General features: G+C 35.9%; 1 protein-coding gene and 1 non-coding gene across 2 annotated transcripts in view; both read right to left on the bottom strand.

Moving 5' to 3' along the window:
- The window catches only part of LOC134747590 (small ribosomal subunit protein eS19A), a 469,695-nt gene that overhangs the window by 164,176 nt on the left and 284,247 nt on the right, over nucleotides 1–21,272 (bottom strand). The window lies entirely within an intron of this gene.
- On the bottom strand, nucleotides 10,076–10,147 carry Trnaa-ggc (transfer RNA alanine (anticodon GGC)). The gene has a single exon. It is a non-coding gene; the product is annotated as a tRNA-Ala (tRNA).

Here is a 21,272-nt window from a genome sequence, read left to right as displayed (position 1 = left end):
TTCATCTCCAGAGTCCGAGGTCATGGCGCTGACGACAGTCTAATGATACGACCGTGTCAACGACCGGCACACTTGTCCGACCTATATTCATGAGATTAGACATACTCGTGAAAGGAATACTTACACCAAAAATATATTTTTTAAACCTTAGACTTGCACACACATAACATAAGAGACAAGCTAATTTAAAAAAAATCTTTGAATGCAGTTTTGTTTCTTTTTATAAACAAAAGAATGTTTCCTTTACGTAAAATGTGCTAACTTAAGGTTTTAAGGTACTTTCCCTCCAGGGCCCATAACTTTTTTCACACGGTATACCTAATTATGCGCGTGCAATAGATAGCAACAGCCGGGTCAGTGTACGAAAACCCTTGTGGTAAGGGTCTTTTCTTTAGTAAAAGCGAGTTGATGTGTAACTTTTTTTTAATACTACGTCGGTGGTAAACAAGCATACGGCCCGCCTGATGGTAAGCGGCCACTGTAGCGCAGTATGGACGCCTGCAACTCCAGAGGTGTTACATGCGCGTTGCCGACCCTAACACCCCTCACCCTCGTTGAACTTTTCTTGCAGAAACATTATGTAAAGATCAGAGATTATGTAATCAACATGACGTACTAGTGAATAGAATGTTTCCATTTTAGCACAGATTATTTATGATTTGAGGTTATCGTAAATATAGGATTCTGTAAATATTTAGGAAACCACGCACTGTTTACACGCAAATATAAACCCGGCCGTTCAATTATCGAAATTTATATGGCGTGTATAAATCAGTTTATTATCTTTTAAGCATTTGTGTAATGGTATGAATCATAGTAATGATATATCTGTAAATTGTATGAGTATTCATGCATACGAGTAAATTGCATGCATAGTCGCATGTTAATAAGGTAGAGTGAGAACCCCACTTGTTCATTCGTAACAAGTACAAAAAAAACACTTATTTTCCTCTAAATATAAATAAAATAATTCTAAAACATAATAGAAAGAGTACCTAAATCCATACCACTTAACATTTGAAACATTTAGAATTGAAAAATCGGTAACTTAAGGTACTTATTATTCAGTAAATAAAACTTTACTTTCAAGAAATGTGGCCATTACATTAAAATAACTGTAGTTTCATGAGCAGTTTACCACAGAAGTCAGTAGAAACCGGACGAGCCAATAAGGGTCTTATCGGTAGTTCCAAAGAGATCAAATTTAATTGAGAACAAGTTGTTTGTAATGTTGGAGTTGCATTAGAGAATGACAATGTACTTTCCCTAGAACTCTATTTTCCTTAGCGTTATGAAACGTCTAACCGAATAGCTAGTACGTTCTTATACATTAGCATTGTATTATGTTCTTTAAGATTTTTAGCGTTTAAACGTATACAGTGAGTGTAGGAAACAGTGTTTCACTTTTTAAATCTGAATTTAAATAATTAATTGTATGGTTTATTTTTACGTGTATAAAATCTATCTAATCATAAAAAATGAACTATAAAATATCTGTTTTCTATCAACCATAAGGTCAGGTGGAGTAAGAGAACCATATTTAATTTTACTCTGGACAAGAGAGACCGTATGAAGTCCTTCTACGCAAGTATTTTTAAGTTAATTTTATCTATGCATTAGTTTCATTTAAGTATTATCATTTAATTAATTTTTAATATCTTTAAGTATCTTGAACTGTTTATTTTCCCTGCAAGTGTTTCTCTTGCCCCATAATTTTTCTCTTACACCACCTGCCCTCTTCAGCTTTATGAATCAGCAAACATCGGAATACAAACTTTAATATACTATTATTATTTGTGCCCCGGTTTCTACTCAGCTATGGCTTGCTACGACTTAAGGAAAACGTTTATTGAAACACATTTGAATTCCGGCACTTGAGACTAACTTCTCTTGTCTTTGATAAGTTGAATTCAATGTAGCTTTCATACAGTTTCCTGTTTACACGTATAAGTATAACGTACGACGATTGTAATGTCCTACTATATCATCTTCATCTTCCTCGCGTTATCCCAGCATTTTGCCACGGCTCATGGGAGCCTGGGGTCCGCTTGATAATTAATCCTGAGAATTGACGTAGGCACTAGTTTTTACGAAAGCGACTGCCATCTGACTTGACAACCCAGAGGGGGAACTAATATACCTTGTTAGGATTTCGGTTTCTTCACGATGTTTTTGTTTCACCGAAAAGCGACTGGTAAAATATCAAATGATATTTCGTACATAAGTTTCGAAAAACTCATTGGTACGAGCCGGAGTTTGAACCCGCGACCTTCGGATTGAAAGTCGCACGCTCTTACTGCTAGGCCATCAGCGCTTCTCCTAGTATATCCTACTAGATGGATCATAAACAAACAGTGAATAACTTACAGTACCGGCCAATAATATATCAGTATCACTTTTCTGTTTTTTTTTGTACAAGCATGTATAGAGTAAACAATATAGGTTAGTTCGTAGATTGCATATGTTACTAGTTATTTCATACGAATATACATATGAGGAACACTGGAATGAAATACTGTGAATTAGGAGACTCAGCATATTACTAAAAAGCTCTAATTAAAAAATGAAGCAGACTATTATTAAAAAAAAACCTCTGTGAGAAAACCGTTGTGGTTCTTCATCAGATAAGGGTCGTTTTGATTCATTTAGGACGTTTCTATAAGTATTTGTGTTGGAATTTAAGATATAAACGTCGTTATTGCACTTCATTCATTCATTCATTCATTCATTTATTCCTTTATAAAACATAGTTTTACATGTCAAACACTTGAAGCATAAGGATCCTTCTGTGATGAAAGCCACATTTAGTTTCATCATCAATATTTGATTTGAAGCCATATTAAAGTTCAGATTAACTCTAACACATGGGATCGGTAACTTTCCTAATAAAAGTTTGTTTATCAAGTTTTAATGAAGAAAAGCCATTCATGTTTCATGGCGATTATCTTGTTTTCCTGTTTGCTTTGTGGCAGGTGTGGCACACAAGGGATTTTGTTATTTTTTTATACCAGCTGTGTTTTTTAGTGGGACGCTGATGGGCAAGCTGAACTTAAAGATACAGACAGCTACAGACAAATTTTCTAGAAACAGATCTCTACTTTGTGTAAAAAAATTGTTGTCATCAGACTTTTGGTCAAGCGTGAGTTGTCGTTGTAATTTTGGCAAATGTCTTTCGCTGTTAATACAGTGCATTTTCGGGAGCTCGAGACCTGAACTAACATATAATTACATTTTCCAAATATATTTTAGGCATCCAGGGTTGGTTTAATACAGTCAGAATCAAAATTAGCGGATCAGGCAAAAGTATCTATCATTCTCTAACAGCTTAACAAAAATAGTTATTTACGATACAAGTGCGAAAAAGAGGAAATCCGAAACGAGTAACGATAAATTAAATGCGAATTACCGATTCGCACGTGTATCGAACAACGTTTTACAGTACATTTGGCCCTTTAAACTTTCGACATATGCACAAAAAGTGCACTTTACGCACTAGTGCGAGAAAGTAGCACCATATGTACTGTAAAAGATATATCTCTATTATGTAGAACATTTACATTGTGATAGATAGTTTGAACGCGAACTGTAGATATTTCTCTATTGGAAAAACCAGGGTAGTAGTTGTGTCATTGATACTGACTGCACCTACTGGTATAATACGGAGTTTCAATCAACCAAAAGCCTACAAATTGGCTCTATAAATTCGAAATCTGATATTTAAATATACTTATAATAATCGACCCACATATAGCCACCACATGCATATTTTTAGGTCAATATAAAATTATTATTAAATAATAAAAATAAATCTTATAATCTTCTGACGTGTTACCTACGTTAGTAGGTTTTATAGAACTCAATTACTAATTTCGGCTTAATCATACTTCACATACCTTCATTACACACCCATTAACTCTGCTGTAAATGAAAGATTGATGAATACTTAGTCTGAAAGCTAACTTCGTCAATGTATGTCAAATGACTCGTATGTTTAAATTCCATTAACAGGAGGCCGACTCTACTTTAATTATTTGATAAGGTGTTTTGAAACGACACATTAATGAGACTTATGAGGCATCTCATGCGCAGCAATAAGTGAGAGCGAGATGCCTAATGAGGGCGGGCTCAGAGGCCCTACCGCGGAAAACGAAAATCGTATTTATTTTATCCGTCTCTCTAAATTTCGATTTTCGTTTTTCGCGGTAGGCCCTGAGTGCTCGCGCTGATTCGTGTGCGATCACAGTCGTCTCATAACGTCAGCTAAGAGTGTAAACCTACTAAATCCATTTTTTATAAATGTATTTATTTTTATCTTTAAAGTATACACCGTGTGTTGGTAAAACCCAACAGATTTTAACCACGCATTCCTGAAGTCATAAGGAGCAAAAAATTTTATATGAGTTCTGGTATTTTTTTTGCGTTTTCTGCACACTACAACTTATTTATTTTTATTTACATCTTGGCGAAAAAAAAAACGTTACAACCAATAAGTAAAGCTTTTTTTGTTTACAGATCAAAATTGCGAGTTCCCTTTAAAAGTTTAATGTCTATCAGTAGCTATGTCTAAACCAATTCACATAGTGGCAGCGTCGCAACCAAAAAGGCAGTTTTCACTAAGTTATTACTTACAGAAACAAATTTTCACAAGAATTGTCATTATTTCTAAAACAAGACTGATTTCAGAAAACTTTGTATGACATTTTAGTCTCTAAATGCGGCCAAGAAACCCAAGAAATCACCTTTAAAATCTGTGAGGTTTTACCAACCCAGCACGGTGAATAACTACAAATAGGTACAAAATGCTCTATTTTCAAACATGGATTTAGCATGTTTACATTCTTAGTGAAAGATAAAGCATGTCTCTCGCACTAATTGGTGCGCTTGAGATGCCTAATGACATCAATAACTGATTGTTTAATCAGAACCGGTCTTCAGGGCTGGCACAAAATGGAAGCGCATTTTGTTGGAAATGTAATTTATTTTAGATGTTCAAATGACGCGTAAAATCTTACACATACCCGGCTTTGTAGACGCGTAAGCTTAGGGTAACGTTTTTTCCTTAAACTGTCACTTTAGGCAGTGAACTTTTACCTACACTTCGCGGATAATTTATTTTAGGGAAGCATTGAACTAAATATGGTCGGACAAACTTTTATTGGTATTTGCAATGACAAAGTGTGGAAATGTCAAATTTCTAAAAAAGTATTTCATCGACTCGCTCGCTGGGTAAACAAAAACCTGAATAAAATACATTAACATAAACAAAACTACGAACGATTTTAGTGGAAGTTGCGGACCGTATTGACTGGCGATGTAGCGCTTGGAAGCAATTTCTTGGACAAATAAGTAACCGGATAACTTGGGCGCGACTTTCTTTACTGTTCATGGCCCATTTGGGCATTTGTGGAATCCGACAGATACGGTACTCGTGCTATTTGATTGAAACTCAATAAACAGTTCAATTTAAAGGGTTCTGTAGCCGATTAGGAACCCTTAATATAATTTTGGTATATCCGTCCTCAGCTTACTACCTACTAGAAAACTGAAACTTGGTATGATTATATAATTAAATATATCAATCATATATCGACGAAATTGTGTAATATAAATTTAAAAGAATATAGGGATACCTCACGTATAATAAGGATGATATTTTTCGCTTCAATCAATGACACTGGATGGGCCGTTTAAATACCCTTACATAATAGAATTAAATAAAGTTTTCGATAATATTAACTTTAAAACTTTAAAGCAATGTTTCCCCCCCGCCTTCTTGCTTTTAAGCATATTTTTGGATTGGCACCTGTTTGAAAATTACTATAAATAAATACTTTCAATTAAAAGTATTTTTGAACATGATTGGCATCTAAATTGAAAATAGTCCCTCAGTTTGTCACAAGAGAAAGCAATAAAGTTGTGAAAAAAAAAAAAGAAAATTCATTTTCTCGGATTACACACAACAATCAATTTAAGCCTAAGTCAAATTGGGGCTAATTTTTCACGTGAATCAATCAAGCTCAGAGCCAAACTCTCAATATTTGGTCGCAACCTCGATATTTTTCGGGCGCGTAAATTTATGCCGCGGATACTAAAATTTTGGGTCGAAAACAATTTGTTTTAGGGCAAACAGAAGCGTTGTTTCGTTGAAATTTAGAACAGGCCTGATTAAATAGAAGATTATATAAACACCCATTAGGGATGGAAGAACCAGGGTGTAAAACTGAACACGGCTTCAAGATTACGTCGAGCAATCAAAATAATTGTTTACAAGGTAATATTTAAATACGTTAATTTAGTCAGAGATTTATCGTAGTACTTAATTTAAAGTATATCCAGCTTTACTTTATTAGGCTGTATTAAGGATGTAAATCTAAGTGCGCTAGGAAACTGGAGGTACATGTGTCCTCAAATTAATAAAGTTCCTACATACTAGCTCCTTCTCCCAACCTCGTTCGCATGGTTGTTACCTACTGACTTTAATTTAAATCAGTGTTCACCATTTAACTTTTTAGATTTGTAGTTATAAGTATATTAACATAATTTGTTTAGTCTTTTTGACAGGTTAACAATTTCTTATGTTTGTACAAATGATAAAAGCACATAAAAGGTTTAAATGCACCTACATTTATGGCGATATAATAAAATAATTCTACCGACTTAAATCATACCTAGTCATTTTCCACTGCGCAATTCACCACACGACTGAGCGCGCTGGTGTAACTAAACGTGATTTTGACTCCAATGTATCGGCCCCATTCGTAGTGCTCGTAAGGCCGGTCTTTACAAAGTAATATATATGTCTTTGTACCTAGTATATAGCTGCTGAAAACAACATTAGATTATTGACTTTTGGTTCACTAACATTTATTTAACCGAGTTTTTACGACGAAGAATATTGTTCTCTCCGTCAAATTCAATGACAGTGCCACTTCTCACATAAACGTACTTAAGGCCCCTCCCATTAAACCGACGCCACAATCTTACTTACTTATAATCATGTTGCTCGTAGATTTCATATAAATGTTGACAAAAAATGCTGTTCTGGTTATTTGTTTAGCTATTGCAATAAATACAATAAATACAATAGTCATTAAAAAAAAATAGTTAGCTGGTCAGTCCTACTGAAAACACAAAGAAAATTATTCAATCGTCAAATCTTCCGAATAAAACGTAGATAGGATTACCAGTGGCAGGACAAAACATTTTCTGAGGCCCTCTCGTGTCCTAGTTATTTGTATAAAACTGCACTGAGCATCACGAAGTTAAAATACTGGTAAGAGAAAGTGCTTGTGTTGTCGGGCATCGATTACCCGACAGATATGAATTACAGACTCCGCTCGGAGTGGACTCTTTATTACGTGAAAATCTGTAGGAAAAGCAACATTCCGTTGATTTATAATCGTAATTTATCGTACGTAAAGTCATTTATTGGTTGTGTGAGAATTCGCTCAAGAGAGGAGTTTCCTAACTCACACAAATTGCAGTTTTCGACTTTTAGGCCGATTCTGATCTGATCATCTGATATGGTTATCATCTTATTTTGATACGAACTTGATCGTGAGCTACAATCAGCGTTATCAAATGCAAACAGGAGTCGTCTCATTGTAACATATGGCTGGCATAATATATTGTCGCTTGTCAATAAGGCGCTTTTTCCATATAGCTTCAATTAGAAATCAACCTTATAAACAAGCGACAATGTTGTACCTTTTGGTTGAAACGTCACATATTTTTACGATTATATTGTTTTACTATAGAAACCCAGTTTTCATTTACTACCGCTCTAGTTAGCCAGCTACATCATAAAAGCATCAATTTCAAAACCATATCAAATTGTTAAAACAGAAGCAGCCTCTTTCTCTTGTAGGGTAAGAAATATTCTGTTCATGGACATCATTGTTGGGTTTCATAGGTTCCTCCCTACATACCGCGGTTGAAATAAGAATTATCCGCATTTTGTTACTAATAAGCTTCGATTTGCTTCCACTCAATCGGAAATTTCCTATTCCTCGGCCTTTGTCTCATGTTATCGTTTGACATAATATTTTCTATATCATTTTATGAGAACTAAACTTTGATTAATCTCAATCGCATTTAACGTTTTTGAGCACACATACTTACTATAACCAAAGAGAATACTGTGTATAGGAGTTATAGTAAATTTTGTATTCACAGTAATTTTACTGCCATCTATCGACACAGGATTAATACTAAAAATGAAAATGTATAAAAATATATAAATATTTTTTTTTATATTATTTGGATAAATTATTTTTTTAGAACATCATTTATTTTTAAAAAGTCGTCGTGCTAGGTTTTATCTTTAATTTTGATGCCGCAAAGCAGCCTCAAAATTAGAGTTTTGATCGATTCACGGTTAGTCACCCGTGAACATGATGCATGTAACTGCGTCGAAATATCGAGAACTTATAAATAATACAAAAGGTAATCACGGTCAAATCCCGGTCAATATAAGTCTAGTCACCCTCAAAATATTTTTTTGTCGAGTTTAAAGTTGCCTATGTTTGTATGTTTAAGCCTATGGACTATGTCCCACAATAAGCTCATTAAGGTATTCCAAACAGTCACATTGCGTATGTATTTATTTATGTTTCTTATTACAAACATAGCCTTGAATAGAGTATATTCAATTTTATGTCCGCTAATGTTTATTTAACTGCATTGGCATGAAATCTCGATTTCCACTGGACCGCAGCGCTATGTTTTTCCTCTTCTATGAATCAATCATTTTCTTGGCTTGTATCCTATCCCGGGAAAGCCTCCTAATATAGTTTTAATGTCTTCAAAAACAAAATTTGCTGCTCTTTTCAATTCTTTAGTGCGGATAGGGAAATACTACTGATACTACTGTGATTTAAATGCGTAGGTAAATCATTCAATTGTTGCTTTTTACCTACGAACAGTTATTATAAACAACAAACAATAAAAGGCCTTAAAATAAAAATTACACAAATTACGAGTACTGGTTTTATTTGTTACTTGTGACTCCAAAATATCGTTAAAGCTAAAAAAGGCACATAAAGTAGATCCATGCAGTGGAAAGTCGTAAATATTCTTCTTTTCAGCGCAGAATAAGTAATGTTATATAAAAATATTTTCATTTTTAGTTTTAATCGTGTGTCGATAGATAGCAGTGAATTTACTGTGGCTACAAAATTTACTATGACAGTATTACCGCTCTATCCTATTATATCCTTTTTGGTAAAATCATTAAAAAGAAGAGCAAACAATTAAACATCAGCTTTATTTTTATTTAAATATAACCTAACCGAATAATCGAAGAATTTCAAGGATAAGCTCTTTTATTCCATTGTTTCTTGAATACGTACGTATTTTCACGTTACTAACGGTTAGGGTATGGGAGCGGGTGGTTCCCATACCACGTTTTTATCTAGCTTTTATACTGCACGTGCTCACTGCAATGATCGTAGCATTTTTCTTTATGGGTGAGGGCATTATAGCATTAAAATAGATTTTAACTCTCTAGTACCTACATAAAACTAGTGGTTCTGTGAGATGTAGACCAAACGAATCACGATGTCTCTAAAATTTTGAAAAAATCTAAGAACTGAATCGAAAACGTTATTGTTTAACCTGCAGGCACGTTATGGATGGCTGTATCTATTTACCTACGTGATAAAATAAGTGTCACTTTTTAACACCACGCAATGTAAACTACACGAACATCGTATTCGTACTGCTAACAAAATCGGTTGAGAAATGCGACCCGTCGAGGAAAACGCTGAATAGCCGGACGCCGGACATACAGTGCTAGACAAAAGGAATCATACACGTACACGAAAATGAAAGCTTCTATGTGTACTATTTTATCAATTCTGCTATATATTTTATGCCTCAGTAAAACTTGTAGAACATTTCATGTTTTATTATACATGATGAAATTTCAAGATTCATCAAAATTCTTTATTTACAAACGTATGTACATATGAAAACATTTTGTCCCAAGCTGAAATTGAGCAATAAATTTTTCTATAAATTGTATAATATACAGATGTCAATCACAATGAAAAAATCAACGATGATCAATCAACTCTGGTCAACGTGGGACTCGAACCCACATCCTTGGATTGCCGGTCCAATGCGTTACCAATTGCGCCAGCTGACCATCCGTCAATCAACGCGAATTTAATCATTGCAACTGTGACGACGTCACTAGTGACATCTGCATATTAAGGTTCACAACCTTGACCACCTCTGAGGACATGCGTTAGCGCATGACTTACCTCCCGACCACACAACATGGTTGTATTAAGCCGGCGCGAGAGATGGCGTTGTTATCAACTTAAATGTTAATATATTTTTCCTTTTATATTGTGGGACGTACCACATTATTACAATCTATAAATTGTATATATATACAGATGTCGATCACAATGAAAAAATCAACGATGATCAACTCTGACATATTAACACTTAAGTTGATAACAATGCCATCTCTCGCGCCGGCTTAATACAACCATGTTGTGTGGTCGGGAGGTAAGTCATGCGCTAACGCATGTCCTCAGAGGTAGTCAAGGTTGTGAACCTTAATATGCAGATGTCACTAGTGACGTCGTCACAGTTGCAACGATTAAATTCGCGTTGATTGACGGATGGTCAGCTGGCGCAATTGGTAACGCCTTGGACCGGCAATCCAAGGATGTGGGTTCGAGTCCCACGTTGACCAGAGTTGATCATCGTTGATTTTTTTCATTGTGATTGACATCTGTATATACAATTTATAGATTGTAACAATGTGGTACGTCCCACAATAAAAAAGGAAAAATAAATTAACATTTAAATACATTTTTCTTTTAGGATCCTATTGCCTTATGAATAATAGAGCCCTCAGCCACCGGGCAGGAGCCGCAATGCCTCCGCGCAAGGTCTTACCTATAACGAGTTCCATTGCGAATTTAAATATTTATGTTCATTTTCCAAGTTACAAGTTATAACGTGCGTGTAACTTAAGCATAAAATAATCCTTTTATCTTCGATTTATATCGGTCCTCGACCCTCCGATGGATAAATCGTTCGCATAATAATAATTGGCTCCATTGTACAATTCACTATTATTCCTATTGACAGAGATAAAGTTCAGTGAACTCTAGCGGAACTAGGTGGTACTTAGAAAATCCCCTTGGCACCCCGAGGTTTCCCAGCAGGGCGTTTGCGCTATGATACAATACAAATAAACGGAGACCGTGTTCAGAGTTAAAAGTATAAAATCAATCTATTACGATAACGTACCCGGGCGCAGTTGGAGGGCAATTTAGTGGAGGGAAAAAGGTTTAAGCAACGTAGTAAGTTAATTTTCAATATTACATCAGATTAAAACACAGAAGGAGGCAAAATGAAACAATAGTTTAAATATAAGTAATAGCAAAGATTCATTAACTGTATTAGATTCTTTAAAATTGACAGCTAATGTAGATGGCGCTAGGCGGCTCTGTACATTAGGCATGGTAACTCTGGTTTTCAAAAATTACTTTTGACACTATAAAACATACGCCGTCTTACAGCGCCATCTTTTATTGGTCACATTCGGGGGCACGATGTTTTTCTTAGACTACATCTGTAGTCTAAGAAAAAAATCGTGCTGGTTGTTAACCACGCGCTCCATCACCTTGGAGAGAAGGAAGTTAATCGCAATCGGCCGGTAGTTGGAAGGGTTTGTGCGGTCACCATTTTAGGGATTGGATGGACCCAGTCTTCCAGGATGACGGGCATTTACCTGAGCAGTATGAAAGCGAAAATAGGCGCGTTAAAACCGGAGCAAGCTCTGGAGCACGAGTTTTTAGTACAATACCGGGTATACCGTCAGGCTCACTGCACTTATGACATCGAGAGCAAAAAGTGCATGCCTTACTACGCTTTGAGCGCATCACAACGCGGGATGGTGGGTGGTGTGCTGCCCCTTCATCTACTGTCGAATTTGACGCACAAAGAGAACACAAAAGATCCGCTTTCTCTGAGTCGTCAGGTTTGTGCAGAGAAGGTAGGGAGACCTTACAGAAGTTCCCCTGGACATCTTTGGCGAGAAACCAGAAATTACGAGTCCCAGCGGGCTGACTTACCAGTGACTTGCCTGAACATTGGTTCCTACGTCACCCATGTTTTCTACGTACGTAGGTATTATTTACCCTTATTGTATTGTATCAATTCCTTGTATTTGTATTGTATGTTTTTATTTATATTCTTGTTGTTTATCTTCTCAGCCGGCAACTCTCTTGATAATTTAATCGTGGTTGTGCCTGAGGTGATCTCGCTATATTTCTCCATTAATCCCTGTGAGTGTTCGCGGCATTGCGAGAAAACTCTGTGACGAATGACGAAACATTTCGAATTCGAGTTTTAACGATAATAGAAGCCTAAACTCGTAAACAACACAATTTTAGAAACTTAAAAAAGTGCCGACACGCTGCCTTTATTTTAACGTCGTTATTTTCAACGTACTTATTGCTTATTTCAGCACACAAAATGATTGAACACGCCTAAATAATTTTGAAAATTTATCAAACTTATCAAAAGTTCATAACAAGGCACTCGAATGGAATAGAGGAAATTTCTGTTAAATAAAAGCTTCCCAATTTTCTACTTAGATCGTCAACCTCAAGTTCGTTAAAAAGTTTTGTCTTAAAAAATTAGAACGGTCGGCCCGAAATATTGAATCCAACAGAATTGGATTGTGAAGAGTCTGCTGAAACTTACGTTTGTTGTCTAAAGCAGAGTTCTTTGATAAAATTGTTTTGCTAAGTCCTTATTTCTTTCTTCTTCATAGAAGTGTTCAAGGCTGTGCTTCACTATTTTACATAAGAGCTTTTGCTTAGTAATTTTAACTAAATAGCTGATAAGTATTGTATATAGACACATGACTATAAGGCTGTCAATGCTGTATATGATGTATGATGCTTTGGCCTCCGCAAAGAGGTTACTAAAACAGTTAAAATACATACAGGGCGTTGTATTATAAACGGAGGTCAAATCCCATACGAGTAGAAGTATGGTAATGAGACCTCGCTATTGAAACTGTGTTTACACTGATTAGCATCTGCATTGTATGCCTTAAATTAAAGTGCCTCATTTTTTAACCAGAAAGACAGAATATTAAAAAAAAGTTTTTACGTTCTTTCAATAACCACTGAGTGTTTTATTAGAAAATATATTCTGGTAGGTAATAATATTACGACTAGGAAGAGAAGAACAAAGTTTATTGATTCATAATACCTACTTTTTAGGCAACATACGTATTTGATATTGCTCGGTAGGATAACTTTTGCGAGCGTGTCGAAAATAAAGCTTCATACTAAAACGTCTATTTCCGCTTATATTAAACGTTTTTACATTTTTATACAGTTAACTTGGTATCTATTGAACCAAAATAAGCCTATTTTTTATTCTTTTCGCGCCGCTGAATGCGCGATTCAATATTTCCGTTTCGGTACCAAATCTAATCCATCTGTCGGTGTAATAACGTATGCGGAGTGAAATCTGGACAAAATTCAATGTCGTATTAAATAAAAACAACATGGTATTGACATAATACTTAAAATGTCGATTATTTCGCGTTCGTTTTAATCAAAGAAACAGGAATAGTATCTGAATTATTTCGTTGCTCTGATGCTAACATGTAGTGAATAAAATCGATAACCTTCTAGAGGCCAAGAAAATGGCGTTAATTGTGTACATTTGGCAATCAACATCAGTATTCAGCTGAGGATTATTGCGCTTTAGCGTCAGAATAAACTTGTTATCGCAATCTGATCCAATTAAGCCTTATTTGGCCTGGGCGCGTAGCCAACGTGCAATCGTTAACGCTCCGTAGCAAACGAACAGCAACTGTCACGGTCGCACTAGTGTGGAAGAGTGATAGAGAGAGACGACTACGATATGCTATGGAGCGTTAACGATTGGCACGTTGCGAGTCTGCGGGGCCGATTCTGTAATAATGATTTAACATGATTTTCAACATATTTTGAGACTTTGAGTCGTGAGTCGTGATTCGATGAGCAAAATGCAATCAGAATACATTTCCATCTTCAAATTTTATATTAAAGAAAAAATGGAAAAATTCGGATGCTTTAGGAACGCCTACAGTTGTCCGGTTTTTTTACAAAACACTACAACTTTTGAAAAGCCTTAACTTTGTCTGATCGCCCGATTGTGACTAATAGGGTTTTTTCGTAGGTATAAATAAATTTAATTGTTTCAATGCGGTCATGAAATATCAAATTCACGTAAATACTCCCTGAAACAAGATTAAATGCGCTTTCATTTAGATTTATTAGGAAATGAGGGTAAATATTAGGACTTATAACGGAATGTAAAAAATTGGTACTGTAAAAACTGATTCACTTCACATTCAATTTCTGTAGTGTTTCCAACACTACAGAAATTCTTGACATTTATTTACCTGAAAAACTCCAGCGGCCAAAGTCAAGATTATAGTCGTTTATCGACAAACGCCAAGCGAAATGTACAAAATGAATCGGGATAACAGACGCGAACGAAAACTTATACAGAAAAAAGTTTTCTACAAGGAAAATAAAATCCCATTTCATAACCGGGTTAGCTAAGAAAAAAGGTTTCTCCTTCGTAGAAATCCAAATAAAATAACAGTTATCTACAAGGAAAATAAAAATCCCATTTCATAACCGGGCTAGGAAGAATTATTTTTCCTTATACAAAACCAGTTATCAAACTTGGTTATATACGGGGAACAAGGGAAAAAAAATGCAAGTACAAGTTTTGTATGTAAATGGGCCCTGCCGGGCTAGCACATGATTGGCGCGAGAGTATCTCGCCGCGACATAGACTACCCGTCCCCCTTTAATTCATACTGTTAGTAAAAGACGGGTAGTCTATCTCGCGGCGAGATACTGTCGCGCCAATCATGTGCTCGGCCTACTAGGGACTGATTATTAGTCCGCCGGATGGTATCAGCCTGTCAGTTGGAACAAAAAGTTGACAGTTCAGAATAACTGACAGGCTGATATCGTCCGGCGGACTGATAATCCTTCTACTCGCCCTAATTTCTATGTATTACAATTTATAGCAACGAATACTAGTACCAGACATACCTAGATATGTGTTACTTGAGTATGCATGTAAAATTTCATATTATTTCAGAATGTAATTTTAAAATGAGAGCTTAACTTCGATTGTATGGCGACGCCTAGGTTCGTGTGACCAAAGAGAATATATAGGATAGAGGGGTACTGTCATAGTAAAATTTGTAGTCACAATTAAAACTAAAAATAGAAATATCAAAAAATGTATATATATATATTTATATGATTTTGACCCATGTTCTTTACAATACAATACAATAATTTTTATTTACTGATATGTGTTAAAATTGTTAAATAACAAACGAAATCGTCAACGCCATCTAGCCGAGAATAGGCCAAAGGTTGGTATTGGTGGTAGCGCCATCTGTGCGACAATCAAATTTTCTTGATTTCCGAGGCTCGTTTATTCCTTAGACTGTATTCATCTTATACGGAGTTACAATATTACATAGGTCTTTGGTGTGAATTATGTTTCGTTTTACATTTTCTACGAGTAGGTATATTTAGGCGATTGTTATTTGGCTTAGCCCTATGAACATCAATAAATGTAATAAATACAAAGACAAATGGAAAACAAATACAAAGAATGCTCTTTAGTTACTAGTTTACCAAGCAAAGTAGCGCCATTTTTTGCTTTATTCACCCCAGATTACCGTCTTTTACTGTACTTTGTACTTAAAGATTTTCATTATAATCTCAAGTGTCAGGTGCTCTTAAAATTGTCATTTGTTTTTAATGTCGCCATAAAATTATTATTAGACAAGAAACACTCCGATATGATGTGATATTATCAAGATTTTGATGGCTTTTTAACGTTTTTAAGCACCTTTTTTATGCGCACCTGAACCACATTGTTAACCTGAGTTTAATAAAACATTATGTTGTACCTAATTCTAAAACCCAAGGTTCATAAAGATAATTTAATGTTGCGTGGTAAAATGTTATCATCATCTACCAGGCGCTTATATTATTACACTACAACGTAGGTATGCAATATTATAGGTACTCGTAGCTTTAATTTTCGGATATTTACTTTATTTCGATTTCTACTTCTGCATTCTTAAACCCTAGGGGTTATTTTATTAAATTTAAAACCATCATGAGTTTTAAGTATCTACAACGTTAGTATAGAAATCTACACATATGCATAAGTGTACCTATGCTTGTTATGGATACCAAAGGAGTTGCCCTTTGGGTCACTATTTAGGACAATATAATAAAAGTTAACGACGGATATATACGTTTTTTTATTGGCTGTCAAGTACTGAACAAATGTATCCCACCTGAAAGGGTGCAGCGTAAAAATTTGCATTAGATTCCCTTAACTTTGCGATGTCTACAGGAAAGACGCGAAGGAGTTAAGCATAGCTACTCAATATCTACTATGTGGGGTCCCTTTGTTTGACATAATGCTAAAAAGTTACGCGTTTCTGAGAAAAACCAAATTATGACTAATGATAATTTATGACAATCATTACATTATGACGTTCAATAATTATGTCAAACAATAGAGACCCGTACCGTTATCGTGTTACATTTAGTATTGTTATAGATCCTATATCTGAATAAATCAAGCCCCTTAGGTTATTTAACCTATCAAGAAAAAAAAATACAGAAAATGCTGATACATACATACTACAAATATGCCAGACAGGTAAAAATGTCGGTATGAAAAACCCGTACCTTCAGATATTTTAAAAGTGATAGAAGTTTAAATTTTTCTAAACATTTATATTACCTATATAATGTTTTGTTTTCGGTCAAGTCTATTTTTATTTTACAACTAGCTGTAATCACAAAACCAATTGCGATGTCCCAAATGTTCAAAGACATGTTATCGACGCAGAGAAAAATCTCGAGGAAATTTAGTACCTAAAGCAATTTCCGTCGGGCGAATTTAAAGGAGGCGGAATCGAATCGCGGGTCCTTTCTGTTTATTTAACTTTCTAATAGACTGAGTTAGCCCAGGAAAATGGTATATGATAATGAGAGAAACAAAACCACTCTAGTTTGCTATAATGAAAACAAATATGACAGATTTTGTTAGCATTTGATATATTTATCATCATCTTCCTCGCGTTATCCCGGCATTTTCCCACGGCTCATGGGAGCCTGGGGTCCGCTTGACTAGTAATTCTAAGAATTAACGTAGGCACTAGTTTTCACGAAAGCGACTGCCATCTGACCTTCCAACCCAGAGGGGGAACCAGGCCTTGTTAGGATTAGTCCGGTTTCCTCACGATGTTTTCCTTCACCGAAAAGCTACTGGTAAATATCAAATGATATTTCGTACATAAGTTCAGAAAAACTCATTGGTTTGAACCCGCGACCTCCGGATTGAAAGTCGCACGCTCTTACCGCTAGGCCACCAGTGTTAGCATTTGACATATAACCTAACATTTAACCGTTGTTTTCACTGAAATATTAATATTATTTTACATTTTACAGTGTATTAATAGTCATAAGACTAATGCTGTGTAAATAGTCATAAAATAAATCGTAGGAGTAGCAGTTCATCGGTGGAGACCACAACTACAGACCAGCAATTTTTTTTGTTATCTCATTTATAGATGGCCGGTTCTATATTTTATCATAATAATAAACAACAACATTATTAATGGAGTTGGCCGGTCGAAGTATTAGATGGCGCCAGCATAGCTTGCCGTGGCAATCCCTAGAATTGTCAAAAAAATTTTTTATTACATTTTATGCCCTGGATGCCAGCCCTTACCAGGGATCTACACAGGCGCCTATTATCAGAACGGCGGAAAATCGTGCAGAATCGAGAGCCTTGGTACACAAAATAACGACCTCATGTGGTCGCGACCCTCAGCCATGAGGAACCGAGGAAGAAGAAGAAGATGCCAGCCCTTAAACCAAATCTCATAGAAAAAGGGGTAAGCTATGAAGGCGTTATCTATGCAAACCTCTGACAGTTGCCAACCCCATTACATACCGTTTTATTAGGCAGGCGTCCGGTTTTATATCCCATTAGCCCAGTATTTATGATTAGTCCATCAAAAAACTTCTTAATTAATGATAACACAGGTAAATTATATACTGTCTGGTTTGATTTATTGCCAGTATTGAATTTGCACTGTAATGTAGATAATACATCTCTTAAGCGGCTTTACAATATTTGACGTTGTCAAAATGCGCACTCTACAGTTGAGTCGCTCGTGGCACAGTTCCCGTGGGGTCATTTTTAGGGTTCCGTACCCAAAGGGTAAAAACGGGACCCTATTACTAAGACTCCGCTGCCTGTCTGTCTGTCCGTCTGTCACCATTCTGTATCGCTTGAACCCTGAAAGCTAGACAGTTGAAATTTCACAGATGATGTATTTCTGTTGCCGCTATAACAAATACTGAAAACAGAATAAAATAAATATTTAAGTGGGGCTCCCATACAACAAACGTGATTTTTTTGCCGTTTTTTGCGTAATGATACGGAACCCTTCGTGCTCGAGTCCGACTCGCACTTGGCCGGTTTTTGAGCTTTTATAGTAAGGTAACTTGCTGTATTACGAGGGAAATAATATTATTAAACGTGAACATATCAAGCAGTTTGTACCCTATGTCATGCTTCCTTGCCATTTAGAAACAGTGAATTTACTTATGTATTACCATATTGCTGCTTATGGTAATACTTGTTGAATATTTCACTTAAGAATGAGACCGTATCTATTAGCATATATTACGTCATTTTACCATCATCTGTGTGTACTTAAAGTCACGTAAAAATGTAACTTATAAAGGAATACTTTATTAATAGGAAATGGACAATTATAGAAAATTAAGATGTAAAAGTAAAAAAAATATCTAGGTACTTTTTAGGGTTCCGTACCCAAAGGGAATAAAAACGGGACCCTATTACTAAGACTCCGCTGTCCGTCTGTCCGTCTGTCATCAGGCTGTATCTCGGGAATCGTGATAGCTAGACAGTTGAAATTTTCACAGATAATGTATTTCTGTTGCCGCTATAACAACAAATTTAATACTAAAAAAAAACAGAATAAAATAAATATTTAAGTGCTGCTCCCATACAACCAACGTGATTTTTGTACAGTTTTTTTTTTTCGTAATGGTACGAAACCCTTCGTGCGCGAGTCCGACTCGCACTTGGCCGGTTTTTTAACAGTACTGTACCATCGCCCTCGAGTAGGACAATTGTATTTCGAGAGAAATTAGCAATCTACTGCCAGTGAAAGCGAATCAATCGAAAGCCAACTCCTCCCATGTCTGCATGTCGAACAGCTGGTCGGTACCGAGACTCCAACGGCGAGCTGATGCTGTAGTGGCTGCGGCGAGGGTTTTAAGCACACAAATCGACAGTTTTAACACATTTTGGGTTTGTCACGACAAACGAGCTTGCGCATACGAGCATGAGCAGCCATCAAATCGATCTACCTTCAACTGGCTTTTAATAAACGTCAAAAATATTCGAAAACTACCCTACCTACTGTCGCTAATCAATGTGTTCCATTTTACGATATATAGAATGACATTTCTCAAAAAACATTACAAATAAAACTAAACTAGATATGGTGTCCGGAACCATCAAGTACCTACTATTTTATTTGGTACATGCTTATTGCTTATCCTGTTTCATTTTATAATGTTGCCTTAATTTGTCATAACTTAATGAACACTTCTTAAGAGTCACACCAAAAAGCCGCTCCCATACAATCAAAGTTACGTTCTCATTTTAATTTCACTTGTGACTTACGAAGTTTCAAAAAATTTCAATAAAGAATGAGCCATCAAAAAGTTGAATACCTAACTACCGCTCTAGATCCGCTTGTCACATTGCGCTAATGCTTACATAAGCGATATTACACTCGTGACGTCAACAAACAAGCGAGCTCATCTTTTACAGCCTAATAAAGTAAGCAGCCGAATGCCAAGCGATATTTCATTAACACTCGACCCAAAAACCAGAATTTGGGTCGCTGGACACTCGCAATACGCGGAGAAACAAAACGATAGCATTCAAGCTCCAATTCACACCCCTGCCCCGATCCTTTTTGTTCTTAATTAGAAAGGGCAGAATAATATAATTATTGTTACATTATTTTACTTTCTTGCCCTAGTCGCGTAATACAATTATTGGGAAGTTTAAGCTTTGTTTTGTACGTAACAATAGCGTGGCTGTGGCTTTTATAAAATAACTCGATTTGTTCCCTTGTAACTTTTTATTTCTTTGAAAATAATCTGTTCGTCTCTTCAAACTTAAATTACTTGGAAATCTAAGCACGAACACCTACGAACATCTCCATTCACGCCAAAACATGTCGAAATCCCAATTCACCTTACGTCGGACCCTTAATGAAACCGCACTCAGAAATCTTTTCCGAAACTTTTTACCTGCGCAAGAAAGATTGACACAGAATTCGGGTTAAAAGGTTGCGTAGGCGATGATTTGGATGAGATGAGTGGTCCCGGTCGCCGCATCGATCAATGTCGCTGACCTTGTGGGACAGGGCTCGTTGCTATTTAAGATTGCAAAGGGTTACATCGTGTCAAGTTAAATTGAATAATACCAACGGCTTTTTTTAGAACGGATAATAACTTTCATTTCCGTATTTTGGAACACTTTTAATCACTTCGGTGATTATCGGTCTTTGTTACGGGTGTATTTATTAGAAACCGTAAGATATACAGATTGTAAGAATTCAATGACACTTTATGGCTTGAATATTCAACACAATCGTAGTACCTATTAGGTGACTTGTTTAGGAAACACTCAAACATTGACAACATTCAGTATTCAGTTCTTTATTTGCTAATAATACAGACAAAAGCCATTCAAATACAATAATAAAATATCACATAAATACCTTATTCCACAAAGTCAACAATAAAAACCTAAAAAAACAGTAACAAAAAACAAACAAAAAGAGTTTTTAGCGTCCAAAAGAGTTAGTTTTTAGGGTTCCCAAAGGGTAAAAAAAACCGGCCAAGTGCGAGTCGGACTCGCCCACCGAGGGTTCCGTACTTTTTAGTATTTGTTGTTATAGCGGCAACAGAAATACATCATCTTTGAAAATTTCAACTGTCCAATAGCTATCACGGTTCATGAGACACAGCCTGGTGACAGACGGACAGACAGACAGACAGCGGAGTCTTAGTAATAATGTCCCGTTTTTACCCTTTGGGTACGGAACCCTAAAAACAGGACCC

This window comes from Cydia strobilella, chromosome 15, assembly GCF_947568885.1.
Source record: "Cydia strobilella chromosome 15, ilCydStro3.1, whole genome shotgun sequence".
In the NCBI taxonomy this organism is placed as follows: Eukaryota; Metazoa; Arthropoda; class Insecta; order Lepidoptera; family Tortricidae; genus Cydia; species Cydia strobilella.
Note: the sequence above shows the minus strand (reverse complement) of the source record. Positions and strands in the feature narration are given on the sequence as shown.